Below are 16,399 nucleotides of genomic sequence, written 5' to 3'. Positions count from 1 at the left end.
GGACTCTGTGTGGGGGTTCAAACCCCACATTTCCCTTTCTCACTTCCCTTGCCGAGGTTTTCCACGAGTGCCCCACTCCTGCAGCAAACTTTTGCCTGGACAACAAGTCTCTAGGGAGTTTCAAACTTCTCCACATTTTCCTGTCTTCTTCTGAGCCCTCCAAACTGTTCCAGCCGCAGCTTGCTACCTAGGTCCATAGTCGCTTCCACATTTTCAGGTGTCTTTTCAGCAGTGCCTCAGTCTACTGGTACCAATTTCCTGTATTAGTTTGTTTTCAGGCTACTGATAAAGACATACCCAAGACTGGGCAATTTACAAAAGAAAGAGGTTTATTGGACTTACAGTTCCACATGGCTGGGGAGGCCTCACAATCATGGAGGAAGGCAAAAGGAAAGGAGGAGCAAGTCACATCTTACTTGGATGGCAGCAGGCAAAAAGAGAGAGCTTGTGCAGAGAAACTCCTGTTTTTAAAACCATCAGATTTTGTGCGACCCAGTCACTATCAGGAGAAGAGCCCAGAGAAGACCTGCCCCCATGATTCCATCATCTCCCACCCAGGCTCCCACAGCACTTGGGAATTATGGGAGCTACAGGATGAGATTTGGGTGGGTACACAGAGCCAAACTATATCAGGAAGTGAGACATATAATTTGGGGGGGGGGTGGCCTTCATTTAATTTGTAATTTTCTTTTTTTCAAGACGGGGTCTCACCATATTGCCCAGGCTGGTCTTGAACTCCTGAACTAAACCAATCCTCCTACCTTGGCCTCCCAAAGTGCTGGGATTACAGGAGTGAGACACCTGGTATAATCTAATTGGTGGTGAAGAGGGGGAGGGGGCTCTTTAAATGATAATGAAGCGTTATGGGTGTCTGGTTGGTCTTTAGCAGAACGACACAGTTCTTTCCAATTTTATTTGTCATGTCACCACTATTCCAGCAGAGGGCACACTTTTTACATGAAGTGCCTTCATAAATAGGATTTCCCGTCCTTTTTCATGGATTTAAATTTTTGTGTATTTATCACTGTCATAATTTGCTTAGGGTGCAGGAAGTAGAAATTATGTAAAAGAAGGTTATTTCTTACATCATAAAGAACAAGAAGTCAGGGAACACGTTCCCCAACAGAATGAAAATAGGTCGTGATGAATGCTTAGCAGTAAGGCATCATCCACAAAAGCTGTGTCCAGGCATGAAGGGGAAAGTGGAGATAAGGCAATGACTCAGAAAACCTAGAAAACAGAATTTCCTTTGAAAGAATTTTTGGACCATTTATGTTCAAGTGAAGATTGCTTTAACTTAGACCAAATACAGTAATTGCTTAAATTTTTTTTGCATTTAGATATCTTTACATAGATAAACAACTAATGAGCAGTATATTAACCGTGACTACGTGTATACATCATGGTGGGATGAGATAATTAGACAAGAATTTAGGGAACCGAATTTAGATTTTTCTCTTCTTTCTCATTACTCATCATTAATTACTTCCCTTCACTGGGTCTCACTTTTCTCAAGCACGAAATGGAGATTTTGGTCATCTGGAGATTTTGATCATTTGCCGACCTCACTGGGTTGTTGAGCTAATCAAATGAGATAACACATATCAAAGAGGCTTTTAAAATAATTAAGTTGCATACATGAAAGTCATTTCTGAAACAAGAAACACTTGATGTTGCAACCATCCTCCTGCTGGTAGGAGACCATATTCCCAAAGGCCACAAGTATGAGTGCATTGCATAGCCTTACATTTCTTGGAGGGAAGCCAGTTGCACTCAACACTTTCATGTAAAAAACATTTATCATTGAGGCACAAGGTCTCAGCTAACCAAAGACTTTTCTCACTGGAATAGCAAGTGCAGGTCTTGTTAGTGAACCGCGTAAGAGTCAGAAACTAGCCCCCCAAATTATGGCAGTTTTTATATATAAACTGTAATTCATGAGCACTTGCTCTGTCGGGCCCTGGGTTTAGGCACAGGGAATACTTCAGTGAACAAAACAGATGAAAATTAAATGTTTATGAGGTTTCTTGTTTGCTCATTTAAAACTTCCCTATACTTTAGGGAAGTTTGCAGTTTTTTTACTTACATATTTACTTAGATATGATGAGGACATTTTTGAATCTTTAAATACAAATGCTGATTTTTAAAAATTTATCTGACTCTTGGGCAAAGTTTCATTAAGAAGTCAGTTTCATCTATACTCAATGCTAGTTATTCAGCACCCATTACAGAGATCTAAAAGGTAAATGTTAAATAGAGTAGCTTCTGGTTTAATCTGTATCTTCACCATTTTCCAAGATTTTTTCTCTTTTTTTCCGACAGTTCTTCTCTATCCCCTTCTTCCAAGGACTGGAGAATAAATGGCCTTGTATTCAGCACTTAATAATAACTAACACCAGGTATAGTGACCCATGCCTATAATCCCAGCACTTTGGGGGGCTAAGGCAGGAGGATTACTTGAAGCCAGGAATTTGAGGCTGCAGTAAACTATGATTGTGCAACTACACTCCAGCCTGGGCAACAGAGAGAAACTTTGTCTCAAAAAACAAACAAACCCAAAAACAAACAAACAATTTGCACAGGGCTTTTAGTTCACAAGGTATTTTTTCATTCATAATCTCATTTGAGATGTGCAACAATTCTGTTCCTAGACAGGAGTACTAGACAGTATTTCCATTTTGCGGTTGAAGAAACTAGAGTTCAGGGATAGTAGGCAACCTACTCAAAGGTGCATAGCTAATGAGAAGTATTGCTCGAATTCAACACGCATTTTCTGTATCCAGATCTCAAGACCCTTTCTCAAGGCTACCTCTTTTCCCGTCGCTTCAGAAAGTAAACACATCACCAGCGTCTGGTGTTTCAGCTCCTTTTCAGGCATGCCCAAGGTCAGATTGTCAAGAAATTTGTTACCGTTATTTAAAAGTTGTGAGCAAGTTTTAAAGTATTTTCTCCTTTAAGTTTGAGTGAGCTCCTCAATCCGAGAGTCTAAAGGTTAATGAAATCAATACAACTGCTGGTACAAACTATGCCCAAAGTCTACTTCCTTATTTATCCCCCTCTCCAATCCATACTGCAAAATGCATCAGTGTAAGAAGACTAGGAAAGGGAATTTCTTCCAGATACTCTGAATGAAAGCTACATGTAAGTGGAAGAACTTTCAAAACTGACTCTGGTTTAATATCTATTTAAAGTAAGATATATGAATACTCAATGAAGCAGCAGAAGCAGATCTAGGAGCAGGGAAGGGCACTGATCATCCATTAAAATCATGTATCGAGCACACTGTACTCCAAGGATAGGAATGGCCAACTTTAGGAGAAGACTCAGAAAACCAGAAAAAAAAATAGGAAAACAACTGAGCTGGTTTAGAATGTGAGGCAGAGCTGGGCATTCACCCACCTTGGGGAGTGTGTCACTGCGTAGGTAATTCACATTTTTGAAATTCTGAGTGACTGGCTGGGTGCGGTGGATCATGCCTGGAATCCCGGAATCCCAGCACTTTGGAAGGCCAAGGTGGGCAGATTGCTTGAGCCCAGAGGTTTGAGACAAGCCTCAGCAACATGGTGAAAACCCCTCTCTCTACAAAAAAAAAAACAACAACAACAACAAAAAAAAAGAAATAGCCGGGCATGGTGGCACATGCCTGTAGTCTCAGATACTTAGGCAACTGAGGTGGGAGGATCACTGAGCCTGGGAAGCCAAGATTGCAGTGAGCCATGATTGTGCCACGGCACTCCAGCCTGGGCAACAGAGTGAACTGAAAGAGAAAGAGAGAGAAAAAGAAATTCTGAGTGACTGTGAGTGATCATCATGTACCCAGTGGTGACCACCTGAGCAATGCCCAAGGTGGACATTGACTGGTCTTCCAGTCTGTGGAGAAATCAGATAGGGAGGAAGTAAATTAAAGAAAGAAGAAAGAGAACAGAAAGACGTGGCATTAGTTGTGCACTCAGCCCGCACAGCTCCCCATCTCTGCTATGGATGTCCTAGCCTGGATTAAGAGGAGGTGGGATTGAAAATATTATATCCTTGTCCTTTTTGTTTCTGTCAGACTCTTATGTTTCCAGACCCCACAGCAAACATTTATGGGGCCCAGGGCAAGAATACAAAGGGGAACCATACATGGCTAAATATGTTATGTCTACATATTTAAAATGTATAAATCAAGTGAACACCTGACAAATTGCATGTCATGAAAAATGCACCTTTATAATGAACTAGGAGGTCAGGTTTGAATTTCCCAAAATTTTATGTTCGACTTCCCGAAGTTTTATGTTGCAGCATGGTAACATAGGGAGAGCTGGCCGTGAGCCTCGCTAAGGTATAATGCTTACCTCCCCACTCCTCAACCCTCTGTCCTGAATCAATCATGAAGGAGAAGGACCCTGTGTGAATGGCATGGATACCGCAGACCATGCATTCGAGCTCTGTCTATGCCACACAGGCAGCAGCACCTTGGTTACTCTATGGCTAGGGGTTTGCGCACCAGTGGTACAGTCTCCTCTCCAAAGCATAGACGTGGGGACCAGGTCTTCAGAGATCCTGTACGTGGCCTCAAGATATTTGGCCAAGATTGGGAGGGGATTGCTCGATTCCAGGTGGGCACATCCATTTGGCCTTTTGAATCCTCGTTCCATTAGGAGAGATATGGCTTGGGGAGAGCCAAAGCAGAACTCTCTAAGTTATGTGGCCCAGGAGAGGAACCTTCTTTACCTGGCTCTAAAAGTGGTGCTGCTATGTCCTGGTTTTTTCAGATCACACAAAATGCATAAAACGTTCGGTTTCAAACAACTCTGAAGTCAGGAGCTTACGTACTGCCATGCACAATATGCTACCACGCATGTGCTGCGCTGCTGTTTCAGATGGACGCTGCTAGTACAGCATTCAATCAACAAAACCCAATTCCCAGCATTCTATGTGGTCAGATATCACCTAGTAAAACTGCTTTATATTATCATTATTATTGCTTGACTTTTGCTGGTAGAGTGTTTGTTTTCAGCCATCATGGCTGGCTTTCTTCTGTCTCATTTTTAAACCTTTGAACTAGCTTTGGTATTGGGTTAATGTAAAATTAATTAGTCGCACAGTTTCTGTTTGCTCTGGTAACATGTAGCCTATTGTTCTTAGACACGTTCAGGCGATAATATGTAAAAGCACACTGAGAACCAGTGGTATATTTCTATTCTCCCCAAGTTTTCTTGAGTTGTTTTGAATAGAGATCCTTGGGCTGTGTGTCAAGATATTCATTCCTTTTAGCTCTTGGGCAGCTGGTGAGACCTGGGTTGGTTACAGATCTGTGGCTGGTGCCTTCTACCTTCTAAAAGCCTCATTCATTTACCCCAGTTACCATCAAAATCTACTGTTTTTGAATGTTCAGTGAAGTTAAAGAGGTTAAGGAGCTTTGCAAAAATAGTTTTGCTTGGCATTTATCTGGTAATACATATATTTAAGGCTACTGTAAATTAGTAATATAAAGAATATGGATATTTCCTCCAATTTAGCATTTATTTGCTTACCTCAATCTTCTGAAATGCCTTTTCTCCCTCCTTCTCTAGGTTTTTCCTGATTCTATTTATTCTTCAGTGCTTGCCTAATGTATTCAGTCATCAAACACAAAGTTCCTATGTTCCAGGCTCATGACTATCTTCTTCATGATGCCTTCCTTGACCATGCTGGTTCACCATGGGCTCTCCACTCCCTCTTTGGAACGCAGAAGGCATTTCGTTTCCAGTATTTATTTGCACTCAGTGCCTTGTAATTTCAGTTCTGTTTCCACATGTATAAACATCTTCCCAATAAAACTATGAGATTCTTGGGGGAAAAAACTACTTCATATACATCTTTGTATTTCTCACTCCACCTACTAAAGTTTATTTTGCATCTATATAAAATCAGTTGACTAATTGATCGTGACGGATAAATATCACTTGCTAGCATAATGGTTAAGAGCACAGCCTGTGGGATCGGATGGAAACCGTCTCAGTGCTGACAGTGCCTCTTGTTAACCGTGCAGTCTTGGGCTACTGACTTAACTGTTTGCTCATCTGTAAAATAGAGATCAGAATCATGTCTCCCTCATGGGATTGTTTGAGAACAAAATGACATCATACCTGAAACAAATACCTAGAAGAGTTAGCATTTGGAGAATGTTTGATGAAAATGACAAAAATCCTAACATCCCAGGCAAGGAGACAAACTCTTTACATAAACAGTAGTCCCTCCTTGTCTGCAGGGCATACGTTCCAAGACCCCCGGTGGATGCCTGAAATCATGGACAGTACAAAACCCGATTACAGTTTGAGGCACAACAGCAAAACTAGCATACATTTCATTGTTCCCTTCAAGGTGCCCATTGAACATATATGTCAAGACAGTGCCAGGGTTTATATGTAAAAGAATCCTGCCCTAAACTGAAATTGGGATTCCAATTTGTCTGAGCATGTGAATGACCTGAAAGAAGGTCATGGCCAGAAGTCAGAATTAATGAAATTTTTGGCTGAACCTGGAGTGGGGAGGGATAACACACCCTAGGCCCTGATGTTGAGGGATGAGGGGAGGGAACAGAGCACATCATTTGGTTCCACACTGTCCAAATTCTATAGGGAAAGGGGCTGTAGACAGATGATGGATCAACTGTTTTCACAAGGGCCTCCGAAAAACAGAGGTACAGGCAGCCTGGGTGGAGGCCTGGTGACTGAATGTGACACAGCGTAGAATGAGTGGTGTTCTTCCCCACTGCCAGGGCCTGGCTATGCTGCAGTGCAGGCTGCAAAGAGGGCATCCTAGGCACTAGGCAGAGCACCCTGGGCATCAAGTGTCCATTGGGGTCTCAGGCAGGGCAGATGGTGGAGTCGGACTCCAAAGTGATTTCCTGGCAGAGCAAGAGTGGAAAAACTTGAAAGTCCTGGTCACCTGAAAGATACTTCCTGGGATTGATAGTGAGCCCTGAGTTATGCGGATGAATGTGAAATCTGCATTACTCTCCGTCATGGGCTGAATTGTATCTATCCCCTCAATTCATATGTTGAAGTTCCCATCCAAATACAAAACAGGCCCAACCCTACTTAGCATCTGAGATCAGATGAGATCAAGTGTGTTCAGGGTGATATGGACAGGAGGTATGTTGAAGTTCCAACTCCCAGTACTTCGAAATTTGGTGCTAAGCCTTCAGCAGAGGTGATTAAGGTAAAATTAGGCCATTATGGTGAAGCCATGATATGGTATGACTGGTGTCCTTATAAGAAAAGAGCAAGACACCAGGGATGTGTGCACACATAGAAAAAACACAGCAAGAACACAGGCAGCTTCAAGCCATGGAGAGAAGCCTCAGGAGAAAGCAAACCTGCCAACCCCTTGATCTTGGATTTCCAGCTTCCAGAAGTGTGAGAAAGTTCATTTCTGTTGTTTAAGTCACCCAGACTATGATCTTTTGTGGTGGCAGGCCTAGTAAACTAATACACTATCCCTAAGAAGATCTTTTTCATGCTCTGAGGCTGGTGAGGCCTGGGCATGAAGGCATGGTGAGAACAACTTGGGCTAACACCACTTCTAAGTCTCACCATATGTATTTGAGCTGGTAGTATCACTCTTTTATAGAGTAGGAAATCAAGATTCAGAGAAGGTAAATAACTTGTCCAAGGTCACACAGCTTCTATGTGATAAAGCCTGGTTTCAAATCCAGGTCTTTGTGACTCCCAAATTCCACATGACACTGCCTATTTATTATCTCCCACACTGTCAACAGAGATGTAATTTATCCATACTAATCACTGCATGATAATAGAACTGGCACATCTCATATTGCTCTGAGAATACAAAGAAAACTGCTTCTTCATTTATAAATTGACTACAGTTGACTGTGAGGTAACATAAAATCCAGCAATATGTGTTAGCAAAGGAATATTTACTTTCTTTTTTTATTTTTTATTATTTTTAGAAATTGAAAATTTATTTTAGAAAAACAAAGAACAGTTAGGTATATATTAGGTAATTTGCATTTTAGCTTCTAGTATTTTTAAAAAATTAATTAATTTTTTTTTTTTTTTTGAGACAGAGTCTGACTCTGTGGCCCAGGCTGGAATGTAGTGGTGTAATCTCTGCTCACTATAACCTCTGCCTCCCAGGTCCAAGCAATCCTCCCGCCTCAGCCTCCCAAGTAGTTGGGATCACAGATGTGTACCACCATGCCCAGCTAATTTTTGCATTTTTAGCGGAGACGGGGTTTCACCACATTGGCCAGGCTGGTCTTGAACCCCTGACCTCAAGTGATCCACCTGACTCAGCCTCCCAAAGTGCTGGGATTACAGGCGTGAGCCACTGCACCCGGCCTAGTATTTTTTTTTTAACTGCTTAACTGTTTTGAAAAATAATTCAAACTATTTAGGAAAGTAAAAATGAAAAGTAAGAGTGAATCGCCTAAAATACCACCACCTAGACACTGCCACAGTTAACACCAAAGGGACTTCCCTCTTTCTATGCATGCACTCAAATAGCGATATTGTATAAAAATGTCCTCATACACTATTTCTCAATAAAAACTGTTGAATTCAATAGAAGAAAAATAAAATGAAATGTAACTGGAGGAATGGTTGAACTTAAAAAAAAAATGTTTCTCCTCCCTGAGAAATATTTCCTAAAAAGGAATATTTACTTTCTTAAAAACACTTTTTAGTACCCATAAGCAGTCGCTGCTTAGTGCCATAAGATGATCTTACAAATAAGATGCAGAGTGGAGCTTGAGGAAGGAAATCTATAAATAGGTCATTCCTGGGTATATGTGTGCTGGGCAGGCAGGGGAGAAAAAGAGCATGGGGCAAGGGAGGAGGGGGTGTCGGGGTTCCTCCACACTCCTCAGTGTCAGAGACTATGTCCTCATTACTGTCACATTCCCGAGGGTCTCAGAATGGGTGCTCTTTCTATGTATACTTGTAAACTGAGCAACTGAACAAATGAACAAGCTAATGAATGAATTCAACTTTCTAATGAGAAGGGAAAAAAAATGCTTAGGCCTTCAATGACCTAAATTCATCAAAGGATTTTGGACTTTCCTAATTTACTTTCTATTTCATTTATCAAGTAAGATAGAACTTCAGGGGAAGTAAAGAGTCAGCTGAAGAAGTAAACCATAGACTGCAGCTGGGCAGAAGAGCCATTCTTGCCTGTCTATCTCAATAGTATTTGATGTAGGTTGGTTTGTCCCCTCCAAATCTCATGTTGAAATGTAAACTCCAAGGTAGGAGGTGTTTGGCTCATGGGGGTGGATCCCTCATAAATAGCTTACCACTATCCCATTGGTGATGAGTGAGTTCCTGGCTGAGTTCACACAGGAGCTGGTTGTTGAAAAGAGTATGGCACTTCCTCTGTCTCTGTCTCTGTCTCTGTCTCTGTCTCTGTCTCTGTCTCTGTCTCGCTCTCTTTCTCCTTTACCCCCTTCTTCCATGTGAGATGCTGGCTTCCCTTTTGCCTTTCACCATGATTGTAAGCTAGCTGAGGTTCTCCCCAGGAACAGATGCCAGCACCATCCTTCCTGTACAGCCTACAGAACCATGAGCCAATTATATCTCTTATACTTATAAATTACCCAATCTCAGTTATTCCTTTATAGCATCGCAAGAAGAGACTAATATGGTGCTAATGAGAACGTGTCTCTTTGTCACCCTCTACAGTCATCAGAAAAATCAGCTCTACCCCATTGCCTCAGTTGAGTGAGTGTAGAATGTATTTGTTTCAGGCAGGTGTTCTTGCCCCATATATGGTGAACTACAGAGACACCAATGGCTCAGAAGATGCAATACAACAATAGTAAACACGGGCAGAAGTAATACAAATCTTCTAAGCCAAATGTGATTTTTTTCAGGCTGCTGACTTTCAAGAACTGTCTTCAGAGCTTCTCTATTATTTAAATTAGGCTAAAAATAATTATCTACTGAAAAAAATGTAACAGAGCCCCTGTCCCCACCTCAACCAAGAAAAGTGGCTAGTAAGGTTATAAACAGGGCAAAACAAAGCAAGATGTCCTTAAATTTTTTAGGACTTTACTTAAGTAAACACTTGAAAACCCTTTACTGTAATAAAATGCAAATATTCATGGGCAGTCTACCTAGACTTTGATATCATGCTGCAGGAAGAAGGAAGTGTTTTCTCTCTACTTTGGCTTATTATAATTATTAATTAGTGTGGTAGCAATAATATCTTGTTTTTCTTAGAAGTTATTTATCAATTAGTATGAAGAATATAATACCCTTTTTTTTTTTTTTTTTTTTTTTTTCATTTTTTTGAGACTGAATCTTGCTCTGTTGCCCAGGCTGGAATGCAATGGTGCGATCTTGGCTCACTGCAACCTCCGCCTCCCAGTTTCAAGTGATTCTCATGCCTCAGCCTCCCAAGTAGCTGGGATTACAGGTGCGCACAACCACACCCGGCTAATTTTTGTATTTTTAGGAGAGGCAGGTTTTCACCATGTTGGCCAGGCTGGTCTCAAACTCCTGACCTCAAGTGATCCATCTGCGTTGGCCTCCCAAACTGCTGGGATTACAGGCATGAGCCACTGCACCCAGCCTATAATACCTTTCAATGAGTTACTTTGTATTGATATCCCCCATTGTTCCTTACGGACAGAGCAGGTTCTAGTAATTGAATAATTTTAATAAATATTTTTCCATTTTTTTCCAGTAAAAACTCATCAAGTGATTACTTTTTAACCCCATCTGGGGAAATTTTAAAGGGCTTTCAATGATAATGTATGTTTCTATTTAATTTGCAAATGGAAGATACATTCATCCTACTATCTGTTATTATTATAAACACAGCTTTAAGTCTGAACAATCCAATGCTGATTAGAGGTTTTCAGCATTAAGCATTGGTCTTGGTTCTAAAGTTTAACAAATAACACAATACATAATTCTCTGGCACGTCCAGCCCTTCCATGTCATGCAGTTGAAGCCTCCCTCTACTCACATGACAAGCAAACAGAATGCATACTATAATCAATTGAGCAGGCTATGATTAACTTTCCACAGAGCGTCCCCAAACTCTACAAATTCCACAATGGTTCTTAGATAAAAATATGGCAAGGCATATTTCTCTAATGAGGAGAAAATTTCTAATTAAGAGCATCTGATGTTTATTTTTTGGGTGATTATAAATCAAATTAACACAGGGCCTGTTCACAGCTGTCTGTTCTATATTATTTTCCCTTGCTTCTCCTACACAAAGAAAAAATTTGTGAGGTGCTGGCCTTTATAATGTGATGGGGGCCATTAAATTAATTAATTGAGTAATAATGTAGAAAGCTCTTTCCATTGTCTGAAATGCAGCACTTTCCAACCATATTTGCAAAATAAGTGGATGTTGCCGTTATTTCCATGTTTCTTGAGTGGCTGCAGGTAGTTCTAGGAGAAGAATAAAAATCAGAATTTGGATTTTTTTCTTTCATGCTATGAACAACAATCAACACAGCAAAAATGTATCTTTGGGATTCTTGGGGAATACTATATGTTAGGACAGAATTTTCAGGTTCTTGGCTTTTTTTTTTTTTTTTTTTGAGACAGAGTTTTACTCTTGTTGCCCAGGCTGGAGTACAATGGTGTGATCTCGGCTCACTGCAACCTCTGCCTTCTGGGTTCAAGCAATTCTCCTGCCTCAGCCTCCCAAGTAGCTGGGATTACAGGCATGCACCACCACACCTGGCTAATTTTGCATTTTTAGTAGAGACGGGGTTTCTCCATATTGGTCAGGCTGGTCTCAAACTCCCAACCTCAGGTGATCTTCCTGCCTTGGCCTCCAAAAGTGCTGGGATTACAGGTGTGAACCACTGCGTCTGGCTGGAAGATAATTTTATTGTTTACTTTTTGTTGAAAGAAAGTCCTAACTTGACTGCCCTGTGTTCCTGAACATTAATAATATACTTGAAAGTATGTTGCAGAGTTTGAGCTGGTAACAGCCTTGTTAGCTAGAGCTAATAGCTCTGAACTCAGGGTACCTTCACAGGCGAGGTCACTTGCTGTCTTCATTGATAGTAGATGTTCAAATTGCAAATAGCTGGGATTGAGCAGCATTTCAGTTGCCTTCCTCTGACAGGTATTATCAACTATCTGGTGCCTCTATACTGTATACCCAAAGATCTAAGTGAGTCAATAATATGCAAAGCACTTATTCCGCTCCGGTGAAAACACAACTATTCTGTGTGACTCCAGCTCTGGACCACTTCTCTCTAATGTCATTATTTTCATTATCAGCCCAAGCAACATGCCGATCCTTATCTTTGGGCTAAAATACTTCTCTTTCTGGGAAAACTTTATCAGATGGGTTCTTTCTCCAGGGGAAACTACCCAGGAAAGCCACTCCCACCCCTCAAAAAGAAATGGCGAATATGTTAGGGTATCACCAGATGAATTGAATTCCAAACCCTTAAATAATTTCAGGTGGTGTAGAAGCTGTGCGCTGTGCCACCCAGATCTCTTTTTCAGGACTGAAGGATTTATTCCTCCAGGTGTTTCTGGGATGTCAGGGAACAGTCCTCAGAGCTCCCCCAGCAGAATCATACCCCTCTCTGGGGCAGTCAGCATCCCATGATTGGTCCATGTGGAGTTTAAAGGTCGAGAAGTCTCTTCCTGACTCAGAACAACTCTGAAAGGCTGTGCCAGCTTTAGTGCTCCCTGAGGAGTGACCTCAGGTCTGAATTTAACCTGCCTCAGGCACTACTTCTTTTCCCTCCCAGTCCTGGCTTCTTCCCTTCCCTCCCACAGGTTTCAATCCTGGGAATACTCTCTAATATACTATTTGCATACTACTCTCCATGCTGGAGTTTATTTCCCTGGGAACCCAACCTACAATATCTGGCTTCTCCTTTTCCTTGGCTTATACATACCTAGACTTAGCTTTCTTGACATTGGAATTAGCCAGTGGAGAATGTGTTGATCATTTCTTTTTCTTTTTTTTTTTTTTTTTTGAGATGGAGTTTCACTCCTGTTATCCTTGGTGGAGTGCAATGGCCCCATCTCTGCTCACTGCAACCTCCGCTCCTGTGTTCAAGCAATTCTTCTGCCTCAGCCTCCCAAGTAGCTAGGACTACAGCATGCGCCACCATGCCCAGCTAATTTTTGTATTTTTAGTAGAGACGAGGTTTCACCATGTTGGCCAGGATGGTCTCGATCTCTTGACCTCATGATCCACCTGCCTCGGCCTCCCAAAGTGCTGGGATTATAGGCTTGAGCCACCACGCCCGGCCCTGAACATTTCTTATGTAATTTCTGAGAACACAGATCTTGCCTACTTTATAATTTGTATCCTATGTATCATCTAGTGCCGTTAGAATTTAATAAGTGTTAACGGAATGGAAAAAGTTCCAAGGTACGGTGCAGTGATGGGAGTAGAGAAAGCACATGTTTTTCCCATTAAGTGGTAAACGTCTAATTTGGGGTTAACTGGTAACATCAGAGAACTGCAAGTGAGTTAAGTCCACGGAGGCCTAGCAAATTGCACAGGCAACTGCATTAAACAAAGCGAAGTACATGCATTTTGTTTTCCTTTGGGTATATTTGGTCTTTGGGAATCAGATTTCTTGCAAATTAGTAAAGTGAAAGAGTTTGTTAATTTTGAGGTTCCTTATTTCAAGACATTTTTCAAAAATATTTTACCATTATCTGTTTTTCATTCCGTATGTAGATTTTTATTTGTTTGCCTTTTTGCTTCCTGTTTAACCAACCCAAAGTTAGAATTGGCTGAGAAAACTCTTACTAGCAAGTAATGTTATTGTCAAATAAATATACTTACAGATAATGTCAGCCCTAGTTAGTTGGGGTCATCCTGCCCCTTAAGATGTAGAGGAGATAGACTCAACCCTCCTTACCAAGACTTGTGGAAGTCCAAGTCATTCTTCAACAATTCCAGGTATTGCCAGAGGGCTTACATTCCCATGGTCAGTCCTGGCTTCAAGCTCCTATTTTGCTGAATTTGTTGAGTTTAGAGATAATCTTTTCATTGCCTCTTGTGTTCCTTATTCTGTATCACCTCAGTACAATGTAGATCCTGGCCAGCCAGCCAGCCAGCCTTCCTTCCTCTCCTCCTCATCCTTTTTCCTCTCCTCTCCTCTTCTCTCTGTCTCTCTCTCTCTCTCTCTCTCTCTCTCTCTCTCTCTCTCTCTCTCTCACACACACACACACACACACACACACACCAGGCATTTTTACACTTGATCTTAGCCAAAAGGCCGAGAAGCGATTGGGCATTTTTATATGTAGTCAACTTTGCCAGAGTTTGGGAAAGGTGAAAGTAGCTTGCACTGTGCACCCAGATCTCTTTTTAAGGACAGAAGGATTTATTCCTCCGGGTGTTTCTGGGATGTCCGCTGACAGTCCTCAGAGCTCTCCCAGCAGAATCATACCCCTCTCTGGGGCAGTCAGCATCCCATGATTGGTCCATGTGGAGTTTAAAGGTCTAAAAGTCTCTTCCTGACTCAGAACAACTCTGAAAGGCCGTGCCAGCTTCAGTATGTTCAAAAACATACAATATTCATCATCCTTGTTCTTGTTCTTAAAAAACAAATCTTTCATTCCTTTGCTGCCACATTCAGGCTCCAGCCTCCTCCTCTTCCTTTTCCCCTCCTTTCTATGCCCACTCTCTTTTAAGAGAAGAAAAATTCCTCTCATTTTCTTAAGGGGCAACTTAGCCCTCCCAGAAACTTATTAGATCATTTTGACTGCAAGTGACAGAAAACAAAGTTCAAACTGCTTGACCCAAGAGAATCTACTGAGCCTGGTAGCTTAAAAGTCCAAGGGTGGATCTTGTTTCGGGTGTGGATAGATAAGAGCACTGGGCCATGTCAGCAGATCAGCTTTCTGTCTCAGTGTGTTGGCTCCACCCTTCCTGATCCTGGCTCCCTGTCTCAGCGAAACTCGCCTTGCTTTACATAGGGCCTAGGCCTGTCAGTGCGGCTGGGAATGCAGCATCCTTATTGGCTTAGGCCTTGTTCCCATCTTCCAACCCTGTCACCACAAGGATGGGATTAGTGTGACTCAAACATGCTGAAAGGAGTGGCTCCTCAGAGGGAAACTAGCTACAGTACTACAGAAAGGGGAAATGCTGCAGAGACACAGCCGGAAACAGTGCTGGCCAGCTCACGCCTGATTCACTAAGCATAGGGTCTTCCTCTGAAGCGCTAAGAACTTTCTGAAATTTAAAACTTAGTGCTTGTATTTGTCTGTCCTAGTAAGACCATAGGCAAAAGCCATCCTCCTACCCACTGACAGTTTAGAGTGGGAAAGTCCATTTTTATAGATGTTCTAAAATGCCCTGCAGGTACCAGAAATGGTCTATATCTTGACGGTAGGGGTTACACAGTGTATACATATGTTAAAATTCATCAAGCTGTACAGTTAAGGTGTGTGCATATGTAGTTTAGTGTATAGGCTATACCTCAGTTAATTTTATTTTGTAATTTCCTGCAAGATTAGCAGCAAAAGTATATGTGATTTCAAGTGCAATACTCAAGCCCATGATCTTTGGTTTGCCTTCAGACTAAGCCGTATTCAGCCAGAAGCCAAGAAGTAGCCCAGCTGAGTTCACCAGGGTAGAAACCCATATGGGTTTGGGTTTGAGCTCTATTTTGTATTAATATGGGTATATTTGCCTAAAGTGTCTTCTGGAACATACATGTAATATACATCCCTCAGAAACTGAGTATATTGACACAGGAAACATTTAGAGACTGGGGATAACCTGAGAGTCCATGTTTATAATAAAGGCTTCTAAACATTCCCCTAAATTATTCTGGTAAACATATAGTAGTCCCCTCTCATCTGGGGGAATACCTTCCAAGCCCCACATTAGATGCCTGAAATCCCCTATATGTACTATGTTTTTTCCTATATACATAATTATAAAATTTAATTTATAAATTAGGCACAGGAAGAGATTCACAACAATAACTAATAATAAATGAAAAGTTACAACAATATACTGTAATAAAAGTCATGTAAGGCTGGCACGGTGGCTCACGCCTATGAATCCCAACACTTTGGGAGGCAGAGGTGGGAGGATCCCTTGATCCCAGGAGCCTGGGCAATTCGGCAAAACTCCATCTCTACAAAAAATAAAACCCTTAGCCAGACATGGTGATGCATGCCTGTGGTCCCAGTTACTCAGGAGCTGAGGCAGGATTGCTTAAACCCAGGGGGTTGAGGCTGCAGTGAGCCATGTTTGTGCCACTGCACTCTACTGTGGGCAACAGAGTGAGACCCTGTCTCTCTTTCTCTCTCTCTCATATCTCTCTCTCTCATATATATATATATATATATATATATATATATATACATATATACACACACACACACACACACACATATGTCTCTCTCTTTCAAAATATCTTATTGTACTGTACTCACCAATTTTTGGACCATGG

The 16,399-nt window shown here is 41.6% G+C and overlaps 1 long non-coding RNA gene across 3 annotated transcripts in view; it reads left to right on the top strand.

Moving 5' to 3' along the window:
- LOC120360713 (uncharacterized) overlaps positions 1 to 16,399 on the top strand; it is a 39,718-nt gene that overhangs the window by 11,378 nt on the left and 11,941 nt on the right. The gene's annotated exons all lie outside the window — the stretch shown is intronic.

The sequence above is a fragment of the Saimiri boliviensis genome, chromosome 2 (assembly GCF_048565385.1).
Source record: "Saimiri boliviensis isolate mSaiBol1 chromosome 2, mSaiBol1.pri, whole genome shotgun sequence".
In the NCBI taxonomy this organism is placed as follows: domain Eukaryota; kingdom Metazoa; phylum Chordata; class Mammalia; order Primates; family Cebidae; genus Saimiri; species Saimiri boliviensis.
Note: the sequence above shows the minus strand (reverse complement) of the source record. Positions and strands in the feature narration are given on the sequence as shown.